Consider the following 22,663-nt stretch of genomic DNA (forward strand, 5'->3'; position numbering starts at 1 on the left):
CTTATTATGCCTTCTACATTCAAATACAGGTCGTTAATGTACAAACAAAGAGGAATGGTACCAGCACCGATCCCCGTGGTACGCCCTTGGTCACAAGCTTTCAGTCATAAAACAATGATTCACCTTTACCTTTAAACTTATTTTGCAACTCAATGGTAGATCTACTTTGACACCTCGCCTTGCATATCATGGATTCTTGTCTTTTATACGAACGTTTCGTGTGAGTATCTTGTCAATTGCCTTACTGAAGTCCATGGAAACCACATCGACTGCAGTAGCTTCCTCAATACATTTCGACAGCTTTTCAAAAAACAAATCTCAACTAAATTGATCGGACATAGTCTCTGCTAACAAATCAGTACAAATTACCCTGATCAAATCCTGCATTTCCAAATGGGATTAATATTCACCCTCAGAGGTTATTCAATATCTTTTCACCACTGTCGTCGGACGAACTGGCCTGTAATTTTCTGCTTAACTACGCCTCCTTTTATTTATCAAAGGAACCACATTATCTAGTATTCAATTTTCTGTTACTTCACCTGTGGCCAGGGAAATATTCAGTCCATCCGCCAGACTCCCCAGCAAACTCTTTCCTTGAGTCACGTGGCAGCCTGAGGTGAAAATGGTCAGGCCCTGGGAACCTGTGCACCTTTATGGTCGCTTATAAATTCGTACCCTTCTTATTCATAAACCACAACGTTTACTAGAAAGTCAGCATCACTTCTGAAATTCCCAGCAACAATGTCTTCCTTCCCGTCAAGAGGGTTGAGAAGTAGTCGTTTAAGTCCTAACCCCGTCCACTGGTTCCACGGAGAGATTGTCCCATTATTTGTAGTAGGCACCGCTCATTCATTGGAATTCCTTTTACTCTTAATGGATGTGCAAAATGCCTTGGGATCTTCCATGATCTGAATTACGAAAGATATTTTGTCGACCCTGTTTGTCCTCGCAACTTCTTTTTTTTAGCAAGATACCTGTGACCAGACATGCACACAAATATGTATCTGAAGGGATTTTCATCAGTGTTTTTTTAAATGAAAATGAACTGATGTATACTTCCTTTTTCTGCTGTACAAGCAATTATATCTCTTGCAGCGTCAAGAGTTGGAGGAAGTCAATGCTTCGGGTATAACTTTTCTTCAGAATTCAACCCCGCTCCGAGTTCTAAAGAAGGGTTATACCCAGAAAGGTTTTCTTCTCCTCCTCTTGTCTTGCTGTGTTTTCCAGCCTCCTGCTTTTCTACTTTTGGATTACAGCACCTGCATGGTTTTTTTTTGTCTCTAGTGATTTCCCTTAGCATCCAGGGGTCCCTGAACATGTTACCCTTACCCTCCACTCTTAGAGGAGCACAGTGTGCCAAAATTCTCATCAAACTACTTTTGAAAGATCTCCAAAATTTCAAATTCAGCCCTACCAGCAAGTGGTTGCTCCCAGTCTTGTTTGCCATTTCCAGTCTCATGATGTTGAGCTTAGCTCTCCTCCAGTTTCGATCTGCAACATCTGCACCATTCTTATCCTTTTCCATGACGACTATAAACTTTGCAACGTTGTGGGCACAATTCCCAAAACTATCACAAACCGACAGTTCAATCACTTGACTGAAATCATTCCCGCAAATCAGTCCAGCATTGTTGCTCAGATGAGCGTGAAGGACAGGTTTTCAACTTTCAGACGGATTACAAAACTAAGTGGGTAGAATAAATGGAAGTGGTTTAGACTTGCATTACCTCTCACTTTCTATGTGCACCACAGTCAGTACAGAAAGTCGCTTCAGAAAACATTTCCCAGGATACATGTCGTTTTTGCAAGTGATATTCATGTCCCATCTTCGACTATTTCCATTGGCTTTTTCACTACAAATTTTATTATGAGAAGCTAATTTTTCAAAGTGTGGATGGCTTTATGTAATAATGCTTCAATTCGAAAGATATAGTTCATTCATAACGGTTACAAAAATGTGATATAACTCACTTAATTTTGCAAAACATTGAAGGTGCAATAAAATGCAAGCTAGCTCCTCAAAAATGATCCATCTTATTCTCATTTATAAGATCACAGTAATCTAAAATTATTTGTCTGTGTTTGATTATGACCACATATCTAGCCCAGACCATTGTTGATGGAATGTAAAGTGACACATGCTCTATTACAACAATTTCTGTGGCAGAAACAACTGCAATCAGAACAGCAGTTTGTGTTATGGAAAGAGAAATGATATTACCATAGCGATTTAAATCGAGCCTATTGTAATATTAGGTCAAACATAATCAAATGCAATATTTGGCAACTAGTTTAATACAAACATGGACAAAGCATAATGCAGTGCCCATGTGACAAGGCCCAATGTTGTAATGTAACGAGCGGTATTGTCATGTAAAGTAATAATTTCTCAAAAGATGCCAACGTCTGCTTTAATGGAGGGAGAACAAAAGTTTGATTTAGGGTTCAATACTATAAAGCTGAGGCAAAGCTTAGTCCAACAAAGATAATGTAAAACAGCTACCCAAAATATTCGTGTCCTTCCAGTTTCCACTTTATGTTCTGTCACCGCAGCTGAAAAGTGCGTACGATGAGGAGGTCGAAATCAGTCAATACTCAGTGGAAACTGCGTGCCAAATGCCATCTACATTAGAGAAGGATACAGGATAGGCTAACACGAAATGCACACACATTTTCTATGCATTTTGTCTCCATTTGCCAGTAGATTGACCAATCACAGAGCTGATGGGTCGACTTTCGGATCACACCCCACCCAATAACCGGATCAGAATTGTTCTCTGGCCTCGATCGTGTATTGGAAATTAAGGTGGCTGCATTCACCCATTCAGCAAGCCCCTCCCCAGTGCCTAACTTGGGAGAGATATTTTTAACGGTTTCACAGAATGCTGCATAATCCCTTTATAAACCTTTCAGTATTTACACAATACATCATTTGACACTGATAACCACGCACCTCATCAATAATTTCACCAAAGGTTCCTGTGGAGAGCTATTCGAATCTTCTGTGCGTTTCAGCCCAAATCCGAGATTTAGTCTCCCTGTATGGTTCTGGGCTGCAGAGTTCACCGACCCGTCATACAAACCAGCAGCTCGAGGCGGGTGAAACATGGAAATCTTTATTATTTTCATCCTCTATATCTGGCTACCCTGTGAGTACTGATGAAATTAACTGACATTACTTTCAATCAATTAAATGTGGCCCATGACCATGCCTTTTGCTGACATAGACGTAGGTTAAAAACGTTTGTTGCTTTTCTTTGTCGAATTATTTTCTAAGTTCCCCTTGATTAATTTCCAGGTGCTTTCAGTCCGTCCGTGACACAAACCCCGCCAGTGGTGACCAGGAAGGAATGTCAGTCTCTCAGCATCACCTGTGTTTATTACGGTCACAACTGGGGTCATTATTTCCAAGATGGATATTTCCTCAAGCAAACCCATGGCAGATCAGAGCGGAGGCGGATATATAACGGAGGGAAATTTGTTGTACGGATGGTTAAAGAAGAAAATACTTTTTCACTGGAGATTCAGGACGTAAGAATTGAAGACGCTGGCACATATTACTGTAAAGCACATTACGAGAAAACACAGAGTGACGGCCGAATAAAAGTGCAATGCAAAAACTACCCACAGAGATTTTCACAAAAACAGATGAAAAAGTACAGTTGTTCTGTTGATAACAAAACACTTTCTTCTACCCTGCACCATCTGCCCCATGTTCTAATTTCTAATTCTACTGTTTTATTGCTAATAACGTCTGCAATTTGGAACAGCTGAGTTTTCACAGATGTTAATTTGTTTTATTGTGATTGGACTCAATGTGTGAATGTTGGGAAAGATGAACACAGTTTGGAGTCCAAAGCACAAATTAGGATTGAATGCTACGAACTGCAAAATTGAAAATCAGTCTCCACTTTTTAATTATTTTCTCCATAAATCGAAAGTACCTGAGGTTTTAATGATGACTTGAAACACTGTGTACAAGTATTTGGAACCCACAGTGGATGAGAATTGAACAAATACCACAGTGCAATTAAAGCATATTGTTTGCTCTCCCAATTGTATATTGGCTTCATTAGATTTGGTGACCTTGGTTAAAAAAGAATCCTCAAAATTTCCTTCTTCTATTATCTTTTTGTGGCAATTTTCTCCATTTTCATGAACTGTTCATCTGTCATGCTTGTTCCTGGGTCACCTTGCTAAGATCCCAGAGTAACATAAATTACTGTTCGAATCAATAGAATGCAACAAATATGGAGTATTATTAAATAATCGAAATCATTTGAATAATTAGAGACAGAGAGGTTGTTTCGCAACATGTGGCTGTCAGAATAAGCTTCCAGTAGTTATTGTTCTGGGCTGACTAAGACAGTTGTCACTGTGTTGGAAATACGTACTGTGGATGGACCCGGGACCGTGGTGACTGTCACAGCAGGTAAGTGACTCGAACTGACATCTGTTACAAACTGTCTTAATTAATGCTCATACTCAGTTTATTTTTGAGACAAGTGACATTTCAATATGAGAAGTCAGAGAGGAAATCCAAGGTGCGGGTGAATTGTATCCCAGTCTGCAGTGGGAAATGAGGAAGAAAATCAAAGAGTAATAACGATAACTTGTACTTTCACTCTGGTCACAGAACAGGTACTAGAGGGCTAGAGGACACCTAGTGTCATGCCAAATTTTCAACGAATATGTTTTGGCTATATCAGGAAGTAGCAGAGTGTTGAGTGCCACAATGAAAAGTATTCTGAATGACAGAAATAGATTATACTCAGAGAGTCAAGTTTTTTTTTTCTGGAATAGCTAACATGGTTTTGACTGAGGCCGGTCATATCAAACAGGTTGACTGTTTTGAAGAGATGACAGGGAACGTAGAATTGTAAATTGCACTTGATGGAGTTGATATGGATTTCAGAAAATTGTTTGAAAGATTCCCACACTGGACACTGACAAGTAATGCGAAATGGACATGGCATCTGGAAAAGCTTCGCATTTTGTGTCAATATTGGCTGAATGCTGGGAGATTGCCGATGTGACTGGAGACTCGGTGTCCAATGGCATATCATGAGAAATCCAAAATGACTTGTGCTTCCGAATCCAGGATTCACTCAATGCAAACTCGTAGTTTGAGGCAGTAGTTAGGATGGCAAATGCAATAATGGTATTTATTTTAAGAGCACTTGAATAATAAAAATGCAGGGATGTACTCCAGAGGCACTGGTCTGACCACATTTGGAGTATTGTGTGCAGTTGTACATCCCATATCTCAGGACGGATGTAATGGGCCTCGAGTGTGCTCAGAGTAGGTTTACGATACTATTCCTAGGAATGAAACGTTTAACATTTGAGGAATATTTGAAGACTCTGGGTTGATACTCGATTGAGTTTAGAGTGATGAACAGAGGCCTAATTAAAACATACAAAGGACTGATTGACCTGAACAGGCTTAATGTTGGGAAGATGTTTCCATTGTTTGGAGAGACGAGGACACGAGGACATAGCTTTAGAGTAAAGGGAATTGCTTTTGGAAATGAGGTAAGGAAAACGTTCTTTAGCCAGATAGTGTTGAATCTATGCAATGCATTGCCATGGAATGCTGTGGAGGACAGGTTATTGGGAATACTTAATAGTGAGTTAAATAGGTTGCTGAGTATAAAGAAGATAAATAATTATGTGAAGAGAGCGGGAGAATGGGATTCAGAAACTTACCAGGAATGAATGATTGGCTGGACAGATTCAATGTGCTGAATACCCTAATTTCTGCTCCAATGTCTTATGGTATTATGGTCTTTTGGATCAGTTCTGAGTGCCAAACAGTGAAGCAGAAGGACTTAAGTTTCAGGAAGTTATAAACAATTTGGTCACATTGGCAAGTCAGTGGCAAATCGATACTAAACCATAAAATGCCCTTGAGGGAAAATTATCTGCTGCCCTTACCTGCTCTACACAACCTGTAACTCCAGAATCACAGCAATGAGACTGAACTGCATTCTGAGGAATGTGGGATGGACAGCAAATATAAACATATATATGTGTGTGTGTATATATATATATATATATATATACACACACACACATACATACACACACATACATACATATATATATATATATATACGCACACATACATATTTATATATATATATAAATTATATATAAGAGAGAGAGAGTATGGAACTTGATGAACTTTGGAAGAGGTTACAAGATAAGGCATTCTTTATGGACTGCTGGCACGAGTGACATGAGGGAAGTATCTGGGGATGCTTGTCCAGATGTCCCTAAGGCAAAGATTAGTTAAAATGTATTTTTCATAAAGAACAAATGGCAATTGCTTTTATTCGTCGTGGCGTAGTTTATAAAAGCAGAGAAGTTATAGTGGAGCTGCACAAGAATTTGTTTCATACACACATACAACATTCTCATGCAGAGATGTAACACATGCATGTCGTGTCAAATGACATTCATGTGTACTGTGCTCGGTCTATTTGTTATTCTATTCGACCTCGGTCAGATTGGAACAAGCCACACTCAATTGAATCTTTCTGTGGACTGTGGTTAGTGGATGCATGGGAGAACTACTAACTGCAAGTTCAAACACCAGCCTGACTTACAAATATGATTCCTTCTTTTATTGTCGATCGGTCATATCCTGAAAATCACTCCTTAACTGCATTTTGATTGTACTTGCAATCATTAGATGCAAAAGTTAGAGAGGCACCTCACGACCACCTACAAATGCGTTATTAGGAACGGGCAATGAGCTCTGATTTGGACAGCAGAGTTCCAGATCTCAAACACAAAGACATATTGCGGGTTTTCTCTCAGTCAACTACTTTTGAAAGTAATTGTTTCAGTGAAAAGGAGAATTAACTCTTAAAATATTTTTGATATGCGTGTTTGCTCAGTTTCAATTGAACTCAAGGAATTAAAAAAAAGCAGAATCTCATTATACTTCCAATCTTATTCCTGCAGATTCTTACAAGTTACTTTCAAATTGTGAACAGTCCTAGGTCATTTCCTCGTGTACTTGGAATTATTCAATCCTTCATTTTTTTTCTCCTAATTCCCGTTTGAGTGTTACTCTTGAGTCATTCTGTCATGTACTCCTGAGTGGAACAACTTGCGTTCTATTTTCCAAAAATCTCGATATCTCCCCGCTGTTTTAGTTTGATTTTAATTATACTATTGATCTTACTGCAAAAGAAAAAAAATGCTTTAATAGCAGAGCTATGCTCACCAATGAGACGTTTTCTTGATAATGGTAATGAAACAAACTTCTCATTTAATTCCATAGATTCCAGTTCTCTGGTGTCTCACAGTCCACCTTTACAAACCTCCACAGCTGGCGAAACTGTTACTTTAAGCTGGGAATATTCAGGGTTCTGTCATTACACAGTATATTGGTACAGTCAGTCAACTGGTCAAGCTCTGAAACACCTGCTTCAGAGACACACTTCAGAAGAGGAGAATCAAAATGATGTTGCAGGGGGAAAACTGTCCGCTTCCATCAATTCTGCAACAAAAATCGTTCAACTAAAGATCTCTAAAATGCAACTGGGGGACTCCGCCGTGTATGACTGTGCACTGAGTCGGCGCTCAGCACGCACAGTGAAACAAAGGACGGAGCGAGCTGTACAAAATCTTATCACGGTAGGATTACAGACACAGTGATACAGAGACAGAAAGAGTTGTGCAAAAACCTGAACAGGATGAGGATCACAGACACAAAAATGCATAGTAGTGAGAGAACTGTATCAAAAGCTGAATAGGGAGAAGATTACAGACACAGTGATGCAGAGGAACGAAAGAGCTGTACAAAAACCCGAACATGTTGTGGTTACGTAGGCATTGATGAAAAGCACGGATAAAGCTGAACAAACTGAATCTACAGGTTATTTTTACATTGTGAATTTGCTTCTTCCCATTTTATAGAAAAAACCTCTTTATTTCTGGATTCATTCTGTATTCGTGATTATCAGGCTTCCAAATACCAGATAATCGTGTGACATGATTCAGTCTGAAAAATTGACTTTTAATTTTTACCTGGGTGTTTGTAGATTCAACCATATCTTTCAAACTGCAATTTAACGAATGATGAAAATGGCTAAGTACGTAAATATATGAGGGAGCAGCAAAGCACCAGATGTAATTAGATTGTACGTTGCTGGAGTGGGAACATGCATGAATAAAATTCCTCCATGCTGTTCATTCTAAGATTAGAAATTTATTTTTCTATTTTCCTTGTAAAAAAGAAAAGCCTAAAAAAAAACTCGAAGACCAATAAGACAACAACTTCCCAAACTTATAATTGTACAAGTAACCTATTTGTTTTCCGTCACTGCACATAGGAAAATACAGTAGAAAGCACAAGTTTAGTGACACCGATCATCACTCCTGAAACATAAAGCTTCTCTGTGAATTGAACACATCACAAGAGCTTCTGCTTGTTTTGCATTCCATTTCACAGCTTCCGTGCAGCAAAAGGTACGAATTTTTTTTTTTTTGGTTTTACATTTGCTCCAAGTTTCACATGAAATTTCATATTCTGCCTAAACCTACGTCATAGAATTTGTGGTTTGAGCAGCGTGAGAACATGTCTTTAAGGCTCTGAACCGTTCGTAGTTTTCCGTTTGTACAGATTCCACTGTGGTATTACTGTTGCTCACTTCACTGAGAAGTGTCTCTTCTGCATCTCTGAAAATTTCAATTGCCAATAACCCATTGGCTGATTCTCTCCCCTGTTGACTGAGCGTACTTGTGTCCGAATTTTGCATTAAAATCTATCTGTCAATTTGGGACAGTTTATTTCATCCATCACTAGGATGCATATATTTCTTCCCCACTCGAACGCATCAAGATATATCTATACAGTAAATTATTGCCTTTGGGGTCCTGTGCCTCCTACTCTTTTCTTTGTCTTTCATTTTGTCTTCTCCACTCATGCCGAATTTCAACGAGATTCACGTGTTCATGCATTTCCGCTTTTATTAATTTGAAAGCATGAATTGTACCTTTAAGAACGAGTGAATGTTGTACTGACTTGAGAACTTACAATTACCTGTGTGTATGCCAACCAGCTGACTGAGCGTGTCCTGGAAAATTGAAAATATGGAACATTTTACTGAGAAATAGACACCTGAGTTAATTGCTGTTTTGACAACAATTCGAATTTATCCAACCTGTTTAAATTGTTCCCCAGAACATTAAACCCGAACCGCGTTTGAATTTACTATTTTTCCAACATCTAAACAATAAAATGGTCCGTTGTAGAAGATTTGAAAAGGCAGACATTTGAAAATCAGTTACAGCAACTGCCATCAACACAGATACAAGAAATTTGGATACACTCACTGTGAAAAGTACCTTTTCATATGAAACATTTTCGCAGTAAAAAGAGCAAGAAGACGACCTGAGCCAGAAGAAGATAGACAAAGAAGAGGACAGCCGCTGAGTGATTTTGAAATCAAGTTTAAGTAATTTTCATGAGATTCTTATTGGAACAGCAAACTGTCATGTACTTGGAGGCTGGTAATTACCAGTTAAGTGAAAGGGGTGCTTAGAGTTGTGAAAATTTATAGTTAAATATTTACTTTTAGAGTTAAAGAATACATTCAGTTTATTTTCTTTAATTTGTGGAATTTGGTGGCTATCTGTCACTCACATTTTAACAGGTTATGAGACGAGCTGAGCTTTTCTTGGGTGTTTGCTTTAATAAACGGAAGGTTTCAATGCCGTAACCTAACACTGTGTAGAAATGTTCTTCAGTGTAAGCTCTGTTCAGCGAGTGGTTCCTAGTTGTTCTGGACCTAATCTCAAAAGTACATCCACCCGCTCATAATTTACATTATGTCTTGGGTCCATGTTTCCATTAAAAAAAAGACCCAGCCAGCTGAATCATTCCAGATTGGTGCAAGTCACAGCTGATGACCTTTCCCTCAGGCAGTTAAAAATTCAATTAATTTTATATGAACATAAGAACCACGAACATTCGAGATTAAAGTTTCGAGCGTTTTCAAATATACAGTAGGATCATAGATGATCATTCACCGTCATACAATCATCCCTATATGTAAAGAAAAACAAATGATTCAGTTATTGTGAAAAACAGATTGTCAAACTACCAAGCATCCACGGCCTCTACCCTGAAGTACCACTTCACAATTGAATCTGATTCAATTCAATCAACTCTCAATTTTTCATACTTGTTCAAGACTGGAAACGCCTATAAGATATGGCAGTCCGTTTTCTCAAAGATTAGCAGTCTGTACATTGCGTGCACCGAGAAGTTTTCATTTTCGGTGCAAGGGTGAATTCACTGGAAAACAATTGTATAAACATCCGTAATTGGAAGTACTGTCAGGAACAATATGTCAAGATTGGCCACTGATTGCCAGCAACAGCACGTTTCCTACTTGAATCGCATTGTGTCATGTTCTGTTTATACCAAACTTATGCTTTGTTGAAGTCAGATATTTTATAATTTACCTGTTCAATGAAGGTATGAGTGGAACCCAAGTTTCCTGAGGTAGGGAAGCAAGTGTGTGATGTGTGAGACAGACAGGTAGGTAGGTAGATAGATAGATAGATAGATAGATAGATAGATAGATAGATAGATAGATAGATAGATAGATAGATAGATAGATAGATAGATAGAAAGATAGATAGATAGACAGATAGATAGACAGACAGATAGATAGATAGAGAGATAGTTAGATACATAGATAGGTAGATAGACAGATAGATAGACAGATAGATAGATAGATAGATAGACAGAAAGACAGATAGATAGATAGATAGATAGATAGATAGATAGATAGATAGATAGATAGATAGATAGATAGATAGATAGATAGATAGATAAATTGATTGATTGATTGATCGACAGACAGATAGACAGACAGAGACAGACAGATAGACAGATAGATAGAAAGAAAGATAGACAGATAGATAGATAGATAGATAGATAGATAGATAGATAGATAGATTGATTGATAAATAGATAGATAGATAGATAGATAGATAGATAGATATATCGATAGATAAATAGATAGACAGACAGACAGATAGATAGATAGATAGACAGATAGATAGATAGATAGATAGATAGATAGATAGATAGATAGATAGATAGATAGATAGATAGATAGATAGATAGATAGATGGATAAGAGAAGGAGACAGAGAGAGAGAGAGGTGGGAGAGGGAGAGATTCCATGGTATAGGTTGAATCATGGAATTCTTTCAGAAAAGTAATAATGTATTAATGAAGTGAAAAAGTTAAGCGTGCCCAATTCCCTGATGGCAGCTTGCGCTCGGGGTTTGATGTTGATAACATTTGTTCAGAAATCCAGGCCTGCTCGGCCTCTGTCCAAATGGAAAACTGCAATCGAAGATCTTATTGTTAAAACTTTTCAATGCAACTTTCGATAAGCTTGCGGTGGTACTGACGACAATAGAAAGAGATAATGGACATTAATTTGAAAATCTGCACAATGATGGGGTTTCGTGTCACTTTTTAGCTGTGGCTGCTGACCAGAATTTGTTCCAAAATAAAACAAATTTATACTTTTCTACATAATATTATGCTTCCAGCCAGTAGCAAATTCTGTCGTGTATTTGAAATGGAAGGAGTGATACCTTTTGCAAATGATGCCCATCATTCGATTTGGTCTTCCCCAGATGATGTGGACTCTGCATTCAGCAGGCAAGTCGGAGGTGTTGCATCACAAATATGAATTGTTGATTGAAGCTCATGGGCAGGCTTTGGGGTTTTGTACAGTCATTAATTCTGTTATTCGCCGCGCTCTCTGTTGCAGATTTAACTTCCTGTCGTGTAAACTATCTCTTTCATCTACATTATTAATATTTCTCGTCAAGTTCAAATTCAGTCATTTGATACTACCAGCATTTTGATAGTTGGGGTGTTCAGCAATGCTAATGATAAAAAAAGGATGTTGAATGGTTTGTCAGTTGTTGCAGATTTGCACTGTCGTGCATGTGTGTGACACGAATGTTACTTGCCATTCAAAAGAGCTGATTAGAAAATACGAATATGCAAAGATTGTTAGAATTAGTCTGTTGTTAAAACTCAAGATAAATGCAATCAAATCAACTGCCTCTTCTGTGATTTCTGAAAGTGATGGAAGGCATCGTGAACAGTACCATCAACAGTCATCTCTCCAAGTAATCAGCCCGACGATCCTCTGGGATTGTGATGACTTCACCTTTCCCTCTGTTTCAGTCCACACCCCCTGAGTAGAATCTTTCTATCTGTCTAAGTCTAAGCACTCATACAGCTATATCAGTTACCATCAGGTGATATTAGATTTGACGCCAGTATTATTTTAAGTTTTTTTCAAGTCTACTTGTAGTTTACTTGAAGAATATATGTCAGCTGACGTGTAAATGTTGTTCTTTTCAAATACACAAGCTGCCCTCTGTATGTCAGCGTCGACATTTGCCCTGTAACCATTATCTGAATCGTCTTATGAGAATTATATTAAAGGTGCTACATAAATGTAAGTTGGCATTTTTATTGGTGAGATGGAGTTGTCACCGAAGTTACAAAAATAATGCTCTTGCTTCCTTTCAGAAGTGATGCCAACATGTCAAACCTTACACAATTATGTGTCTGGTTAGTCGTGTCGTTTTTCTTTGTCCCTTTATGTAAATATTACGGTGATCATGATCTTCACCGCAGGAAGATGTGGTCTCTCTGGATGCATCACTCGATATCTAGTGTCTATGGCAGTGACGGATCTCTTGATAGTTATCAGTGCTGTGATCTTCAATTGGATTACTGGCATTTATTTCCTAGTTAGTTTTATGTCTATTACTCCAGTATTTACAGCCAGCATTCTGACCATCTCTGCAGCTGTAGAAAGTTCTGCCTGGTTAACAGTTGCTCTCGCCTTTGAGTGATTCCTCACCAGTTGGAATCAGAAAACACAACATTACACAGAGAAAACAGTGGCTGTCGTCAGAGGAATAGTCGATTTCTTGAGTTGTTTAAAAAGTTATCCTCTGGTAGATTATGTAAGAACCATTCTATTATAATTTACACCATGTCATGGTTTTGTAACATAAAATCAAAATTCTCTACTTAATTGGCATGGACAACCTATGATGGCTTTGCACAGTTCAACCTTTTCTCCTCATATTACTGCTCAATGCACTGACTGTCAAATACATTCTCGCAGCCAATCGAGCCCGAAGGCCACTACGAGCAAGCATGAGCAGTGGAGAAAATCCCAGTTATCCTGAGGTGGAGAGCTGGCGAAAGTCCATTGTTTTACTCTTCACCATCTCAGGAAGCTTCATCCTGTTGTGGATGACATATGTGGTGGATTTTCTCTCTGTGAAAATTATGACCAAACCTTATTTCTCAGGTTCCAATTTCAATGATTCAATATCCATTCAGCAAGAAAGTAGAAGCATACTTCAATTCCATCGCTGTTGCACCAACCCATGTATTTATGCTGAGACACAGATAAATTCAGAATATAGTTGAAGAATGCAGCAAAGAATCTTTGGAAAATATTTGTCACGTTAATAAACTAGGAAAGGTGTGGGAAATCCAATCAATTACCGAATTGTACATTTTTGTCATTGCAATATTTACCGTAGTGATATAAGGCCAAAGATCCTCAGAAGTTGAGGAAAACGAGTGCGACATAACATTATTTTTCACTTTTGTGGCAGAAAATCAAAGTTGTAATAGATGGGAAAAAGCGCACCAATTTTGTGATTGAAAGTTTGTGCAATAATCTCTTCAATTCCGTCTCAATCGCCCCTTTTAGGTACTCTCTTAATAGTGTGATAGAAAAAAGCACCACAACGTGATTCGGCCATCATATATATCTCTGATGTAAAGAGACTTGTGACCTGGCCTGCACAGCGTTCTACAACATTGAGGTCCATACAATCCCCCTCAGCTCATTTCTTAAACATGTCTCATTTACTCAAATGTTGTGCCTTCAGTTCCTCATCTTTCCTCCTATGAGAAAGTTCTCTCTAAAAATACTCGAACCTGGCCTCTCAATATTCTGTAAGTTTAAGGTAGATTCCATCTCATTCTTCTCATCTCCGTCGATTACATACCTAGATTCTTCAAACATTTGTTAGTGTGACAAGGCTCTTATCCCCGAGATCATTCTTGCACTCCACATTGGGACTTCTTCCAAGGCCTCCACATACTTCCTGCGATACAGAACTCAAAAGTGTTCACAATATTCCAAATACGGTCTGATCTGAGCATTATACAGCGTCTGTACTACATCCCAGTTATTGTGTTCCAGCACTCTTCAAAGCAATGCAAACGTTAAATTCGTCTTCCTGACAACTGAAATTTCACGTTCCTTTGAGGAGAATTCTAAACTAGTGCACCGATGCCTGCTTGTGCTTCAGATGTCCAAAGCTTTTAGAATGCAGTGCATGCCTTTATTCTTCAAATCAAAGTGCAAAACCCCACATTTTCAACGTTATATTCCAGCTGCCATTTCTTTGTTCACTGTGCGATCCTGCTGGAATCGTCATGCTTCTTTCTTAGCTCGCCAGCATTAGATTAGATTACCTACAGTATGGAAACAGGCCCTTCGGCCCAACAAGTCCACACTGATCCTTCGAAGAGTAACCCACCCAGACCCACTCCCCTACCTTATACTCACCGCTGACACTATGGGCAATTTAGCATGGCCAATTCACCTGACCTGCACATCTTTGGATTATGGGAAGAAACCGGAACATCCGGAGGAAACCCACCCTGACACAGGGAGAACGTACAAACTCCACACAGACAGTCGCCCAATGCTGGAATTGAACCCGGGTCCCTAACGTTGTGAGACAGCAGTGCTAACCACTAAGCTACCGCTCCGCCCCTTGATCCACGACCTATCTGTGTTGTATGCAAACTTTGCAACAAGTGCTGTCAGTTTCTTCATTCATATTATTAAAATATAATGTGATTGTTTGTGGTCCACACATTAAACCACGAGACATCGTCTTTCATCCCGATAGCTACCCCTTTATCTCCTATCTTTGTTTTCTACGGGTCAGGCAATCTGTCCATGGCAGTGACTTGCACCAACCCCCGTTAGTTTTCTTTTTTTTAAATTTGGGTTGTTTTTTAGTTCCTTGAGCTCCAGATTTGTTCTCAGACGTTTCGTCACCACGCTAGCTCACATCATCAGTGAGCCTCCGATGGTGTGCTGGTGTGCAGTCCCGCTTGCTATTTATGAGACTTGGTGCGTTGTGTTGAATGGTATCACTTCCGGTTCGTTTTCTGTGAGGTTGATAAATGGGTGGAAATAGATACGTTTGCTAATGGACTTCCAGATTGAATCCCAGGCCTCTCGGAATTCCCGTGCATGTCATTGTTTAGTCTGTTCCAAGAAGGATACTTTTCACAGTCAAGCTGGTGATGCTCTTCGTCTGTGTGTTTGAATACTGATGATAGCTGGCCATGGCAGCAAGTTGGTGCTCATGGATCCTGGTGGCTAGTTGCCTGCTCGTCTATCCAATGTAATGTTTTGTGCAGACCTTGCAAGGTATTTGACAATGACAATCATTCTGCTGCTTGTTGGTATAGGGTTTGTTAAATTCATTAGGAGCTGTGTCAGTGTGGTAGTAGATTTGTGAAATATTCTGATGCCTAGGGGCTGAGGTAATCTGGTCGTCATCTCCAAGATGTATGTAATGTATGGCAGTGTGGCTAGAGTCTCTGGGTGCGTTGTGTCTTCCTGTTTACGTCTGTTGTGTACAAATTGATGGGCTGCACTTATTGGGTACTTTTACCTGAATACGTTGTGTAGGTGTTTTTCCTCGACTTCTTGGAGGTCCTGCGTGCTGCAGTGTGTTGTGGCTCTTTTAACTAATGTCCTGATGCAGCTACACTTTTGGATGTTTTCTGCTGCAGTTGAGTGTACGTTCAGTTGTGTGGTTTTCCTGTGAGCGCTGGTCTGCAGTTTTCGTTTGTCTTCTTGTTCTAATGTGACATCGAGGAAGTGGAAGCTTTTATTATTATCTTTCTCATTGGTGAACTTTACAATGGTAAGGATGTTGTGTATGTGTTGTAAGCGCCTTCTAAATCGGTTACGTCTAATTCAAGCAACTCTCCCTCAATCTGCAAGATAATCTTTTTTTTCTGATAGTATAGTCACTATCCAAAAAGATTGCCTTCAACTTAAAGTTTGCTATTCAGGCGTTATTGTGTACCGCCAAATCCAGAATTATCTGTAGAAAATGGGCTCTACCACAAGGGACTCGTTGATATTCACGGATTTAGTTCCTTGGGTTTCGTGACCAATCTATCTTTCCCGCTCTGACTGCATACTGAAATCACTCATTGTTGTTGTAATTGTGCTTTTGTTACATGCCTTCTCCATTATCCAGATTTATTTTCTGCTCAGGAACGGCCTGTCCAATAACTCCATCAGGGGGTCTTTTCTTTTGTTGTTTCTCATATCTACCCAAACACATTCAATACTTCCGAACCCACAATCAATTATAGTTCTTGATTTAAGTTAATTTCTTACAAAGAAGAAAATCCTGCTACTCTGCCCATTTGTCTGTCCTTCCAATATCTTTGGATCTTTCGTGCTCAGCACTGATCCCCTTGTAACCAAGTGTATGTGATGCCCATAACAGCCTACTCGCCAATTTCAACCCCTGTGTTACAAGCTCACTTAGATTATTTTGTATATTGTGTGCCCTACATCCTGCATTAAGCGCACCCTCTTAGCATTGTCCCCTTGTCTATTGTAGTTATATTCCTGATAGTTTTCACAATCTCTCTGCTCTATTGCAGTATATGGATACTTTGGTAATCTCTGCTGAGCCCATCCCCAGTTTTCGCTTTTGTTTTCGCCAATTATCTATGCAAACGAATCCATGCACGCTTTTTCACCATGCATTCATGCCAACTGCAGAGGAAACAGTATCCTCGACTGAATGTGCAGCTTTCTATAGTTTACTGCATACTTTACGCCCCCATTATTTCCAATGATATGTTGGAAAGTACCTGGACGTACTCTAAACGTGAAGGAGCTCGTGGCTTCGAGACACGTAGCATCCATGCTCTATATCACAAGAAATGACAACCTCCTGGAAGGGAATTGCAAATTGAGTTTCAGTGTCTACAGACAAATTATGAATTGATTTCAAATTATAACCACGCATTGAGAATGCAACTATCATCTTTTGTGTGCCAAACGCTCATTGAAATCAGGAGGCGACCTATTCAGATCTATGCCTGTTTTGCAAGGTGTCAATTTTTATCATCTAATTGTGTACATCAATCCCTAAACTAATACAAATTATCAAAATATGACATCAAACTGTTTTGATTCTTATTGTTTGCAAATTATTCTCGGCACCTTTTGAGAATAAATATTCACGAAGGAAGTCGTGGCCTCAAAGGCAACTTAATTTGTGTTAAGTACTTTTAATTTAAATGTTCAAGTTCCTTTGTTCATGTGTCTTTGTGCATAGTAATTTTAGTGTTTCTGATGAATAACAAACTCGATATGTGCGTGGGAATGGGTGACAATATTTGTTCACGGTGGTTAATTTCCTTGTCTGCCTGTCTTAGTCCAAGTGTATTATTTTCTTTTCTCAAAAAAAATGTTATGCTAGGTATCTGCTAAACACATAGGCGTTTCCATAACGTTTGTCCAAGATTCTTCCTCTGAAGTAATGCAAAACATTTTCTTCATTCGCTCATGAGATGAGGTTATTGATGACTCGAACAGCATTTATTATCGTTGTGTAATTCCTTTTGTATCAATGTTCATGAAGCATAATTCAACGTTGTCTGCATCTGAATGTTAGTGTTGAGCATGTGTGGTTTTATATGTGTTTGCCTCCTTGTGCATTTTCGTATTTTTAAGGCACGATGCTTTGGTTTTTTTTAGTGTAGGTTACATCGAAGGCATGACCCTTTGCTCCCCCACCCCTCCTCCGCCAAACCTTTCTGGTGAAATATGTGAAGGGGAATTCCAGTCGAACGGAAGATAACTGCATTCTTCTAGTTCCTACTAATCCATGTTTTCTCCAGGCAATTATCTGAATTTTGTTTATGGAGCCAAGACTGGAAACATTGACGTGAAACACTCCCTCACTTTTTCCAATTTTTTTACAAAGTTTCCGCTCCTCTATCTATTTCCAATCTGCTTTTCCATTGAATTGTTATCTGCCTGTTATATTTGTGCTGCTGCTTTTACTTTCAGAGATGATTAGCAGACTCCTTGTCAGAACTCTTGACAATCAGAGAGATTATACAGTGGGACAAAACTGCAGGTGACCAGATCCTAACCTGAAGCTCAATTCAATATTTGGTGTCTGCACCTGGGATTATACAGCTGGAAGCGAACCATTACATCAGGAAGTGTCGTTCAACCCATAGGAGACTCTTCTAGTGCAAACTGTCAGTCGGCAGCAGCCACGCGGATATTCCGCACCTGACTTCTGTTCACAATTCTCATTGTCGGTAAGAAATAGTCCAATTTTTTCATGCTCAAAATAAAAGTGCATAATTATTCGAGTGAAGTTTTCATTACAGTATTTTCTTCCTTCTGAACATGTTACAAAACGGGGTGACGGAAATTACATAAATCAGTCTCAGCCTTCTGAGAGTAGGAGACAGCGTGAAGCAATGACTCTGAGATGCACATCCAGTACAACAGAAAACATCTATTATCTGTATTGGTACCGGCAATAACTAGATAAGGAGCTTCTCTGCAGAACTCCGAACCAGAATAAAACTCACCAGTTTAACCATTTTGGGGCGGCAGCTGATGACACTGCCATATATTTCTGTGCTTTCAACCTCAAAGTAATAGAAAAGAAATCTGAACTGTACGCAAAAATTACTGAAAACTTTCTGTGGTTCTCCCTCTTATGGATGTGTGGTTTGTTCAGACTCACAAAAAAAACTTCCACTACAAAGTGAAGCACAGCGTTTAGCGGTCAATGGCAGGGCTATCATGAAACCAAAGTATCCTGGAATCAAACTGTCACAAATATTTTTGCAGAAGAGCCTGATAAATCTAGGAGCCAATAGAGAGACATTACCGATTCTATCATACTGTTAAACTTCCCGTCCAGTCTGCATCAGCACATTTTATATTTCCACTTACCACCATAACTTCAAGAAAACAAAACCGTTGAATCATCTATTTCAGAATTGGGTTCTCAGCCCATCAGGAGTATACCCGAAAAAATACGCTAATTCTATACTTTGCAGCACAAAACCCAACGCTCCTCCAAGTTATGTTTGGATAATTTTGAATTTACCTATCTCAACTCAAGCAACCACTCTGGGTGATTTCTTTTTATCCGAATTCCCCTCTGAACCTCCTGCCTTTCATTTTAAAATGATGCCTCATTCTTACTCATCGTCCAACTGAGGGGAATAGCTCCTTTATATCCATCCTATTCATACTGGTATACCAACTCTGGTCTACCTTAACTGCGATCATATTACTCCTAAAGAGACGTGAAATACCCACAACACTCCAGCTGTGACCGAAGCAAAGTCCTGCACAGCTTCAATATAACCTCACTGCTGTTGTAATATGCTTCGAATCATAATGGCAAGAATCCCCTTTGCCTTCTAAACTGCTTGAAGAAACTTCCATGTTGCCTTTAGCGATCTGTCGACAAACACCCCAAGATTCCTCGTTCCTCTGAGTTTCCAAGTTTCCTAACACGCATTTAATATTTCCTTGTCTTTTTTTTTTGCTTCTTTCGAAATGCATCCTTTCACAATTATTTTGGTAAAATTCCATCTGCTACTGATCTGCCACATGATCAATCTGTTTATATCCGCCTTTAAACTGTGACCTTCATGCTTGCTGTCAACCATCCAGCCAAGTTTTCAATCATTGTAAACTTAGCTACCAATTCCCTCACCCCAACCCCCGGCACGTTCTCATCTATATAGATTGTACATGCAACAAGCAATAAGGAACACAAAGCTGAAGCCTGTGTTGGAAAATTGGATAGTGGCCGTCATCACACAAACGACCTTCTACCATCACGTGTATTTTGAATGTGTAAGTGCTATAATTAATTAGAATGATCAACGTGTTCCATGATCACTTACTCATGCAATGTCTTCTCATTCTCGTTTAACTGGAGTCCATCAGACATCCATTCCCACACACAATCTTTAACGCCCCGAGCAGCTTACATGTGACTCAAGCAAACATTTAGTGAAAGGGTATACTGTAATCGTGCTTTTGAGGGGCAAATAGCTGCCTGCATTAACTTAATGAGTATACCTACTTTTGCAACAGCTCCTTAATTCTAAGGGATTGGGTAGAACACATTTAGCTGTGTGTTTCATTGTTTATCCTTACTAATGTATGATTCTGGAGGTATAACATTGGGTTTAACCATTGTCTAATTCACTAATATATATGCAAACAAATGATGTAGGAGCAGAATGAGACCATACTGCTCCTCCACTCAATAAAATCACGACTGATCTCTTTGTCTTCGAATGTCATTCACGTTTCAATTCCCAGCAGATGGAAATTCTGGACTGATTATGTTGGAAATAAATGGGGATTTTACCTGATGGATGGATTGAAGAAGAAAGGAGATCTCAGGGGTTTGTAAGACACATGTTGACATTTAACAATCGGTCAATCGCCAGAAAGTCTTTCAGAAATGTTTTGCATGTTCTGCTTCTGAATGAAAATGATGTCACCTTGAACGCGTTCTGCTCAATCCAATGTGAACTCTCTGTTGATATGCCACTTGCTGCTTTGAATGTATTCTTTATGGCTGCAGATACTTTGATTGATACATTACAAGTTTCATATCTTTAAAGGAAATTACTTTAATCAGCTCAACCACTCAAAAGAAGTGGATCAAAAAACAGAATCCCATTTTGGGAAAACATACGAAATCCAGTTGGCTGAACAGGGCAGTGGGTTTAAGTAAATTGCATGCACTCAGATTCAAAATGTTTCAATTCTGAACGTAACTGCATGCAATAATAACCCTACCATCATTGGTGTGCTCGCTAATGCCTCATTAAATCTGATGACTAGTATGAATTCAGAGATCCAGCAGTACTTGTGGAGAAAGCATACACCTTCCTTCTCACACTGTCAAATTCATTCTCAATCTCTCACACATACTAAGGTGCACTGTATCTCTATCATATTCTCTTCGTCATATTTACTCCCAGAAAAGCTCTGACTCACTCACAAGGAAATACACACTCTCTTTATCTCACAAACACAAATTCTCTTTGATTCACACTCACTCACACACTTTAATATTAATTCTCAGACAAGCTCTCAGGTTCACATATATTCTCTCACAATCACGCTGTCAAATTCTCACACAGTCAAACTCGCTCTCGATGAGCATCACAATGATAGTGTTGGAGAACTAGAGGCACAAATGTTCCAAACCGCTGCTCCCACGCTCTGGAAGAGCAACCTTCATATTGCCACTTTGCTAATATGTGTCAAATTGTCAAAACTATTTGTAAGTGACTTGTGGATTGCCCAGATTTGAAGAGGGTGATTCTGCAGTGAAACAAATTACTCGATGAGGAGCTTGAGGAGATTTAATCTCATTTCAAAAGGGGATTTGGGTGTTTTCGAAATGTGAATATATGGAAAGTTTCTGGAAGGTTCGGAGTGTGCGATTAAAAAAATCATTCCGTTCAGAGAAAGCAGTGCTCCTGGAGACTGAAAGGCCTCCTTCTGTGGCTGGCAGATGCCGATGCGTCGGGGAATATTAAGGACTATTGCAGCAGAAGTCAATCGTTCAGTTTTTGCATCCCTAGCTTTACAACTGTTGTAAAAAAGAACAGAAGCTGCAATAAAGGCCGAGTTCACTGCAAAACACCAGTGTTTGTAGTATCTTGATAACCGCTAACATTGCATCACTGTGTGACAATGGGCATCAAATTCCAAAAGCAAAACGTTGGATAGATGTCTATAATTGTCTCTCTGTTGTGTGTATCTCTGCTTGTTCATCAATGGTTGTGCATCTGGAAGTTTCTGTCTCTTTCAAATATCCGTGTATAAGTGTCTACATCGGTGTTGTCTGCATATTCATTTCTGTCTGCAATGAAATATAACCCTTCTGGGGATTCAATGAAACAAAATGATTAAATAAAAGCTACTCTTTCCCCGTGTTTCTCTTCTATTCAAAGTGGTGCAATGTTACCGTCCGCTGATGGCTTGGTGTCACTGCACTATCATTCGCGATTTAGCCAGGGAGAAGATGGAAACACGCATCACTATCCAAACTGACAGTCGTATCAACTCAAATGCAGGATCTGTGAGAGTCGCTCACCGAGGGACAAGAAACTGCTTAGTTTAATTGTTCTTGTTCATATCCAGTTGTTTTTCAACAGATATATTCGGAGAAATGTGGAGGTCATGGAGAAAAATGTTCACAAACCTTAGAGTGTCATGTTTACTTGAATTTCTGGAATAACATTATCCGTACCCACAGTATTAGTTGAGTTCCTTATTGTGGTCTAATGTTGGCCACTGGTTGTCTGGAAGTTTCTTGTCCATGGATAACTTTGTGAGTGATTGCTGTGGAAATCCTGATACCAGTCCAACAACCCTTTGCTTCCTTTCGAACAAGATAAAATAATTCAACGTAAAGAGCACTCATTTTGGACTGGA

The sequence above is a fragment of the Hemiscyllium ocellatum genome, assembly GCF_020745735.1.
Source record: "Hemiscyllium ocellatum isolate sHemOce1 chromosome 27 unlocalized genomic scaffold, sHemOce1.pat.X.cur. SUPER_27_unloc_4, whole genome shotgun sequence".
Classification (NCBI taxonomy): Eukaryota; Metazoa; Chordata; class Chondrichthyes; order Orectolobiformes; family Hemiscylliidae; genus Hemiscyllium; species Hemiscyllium ocellatum.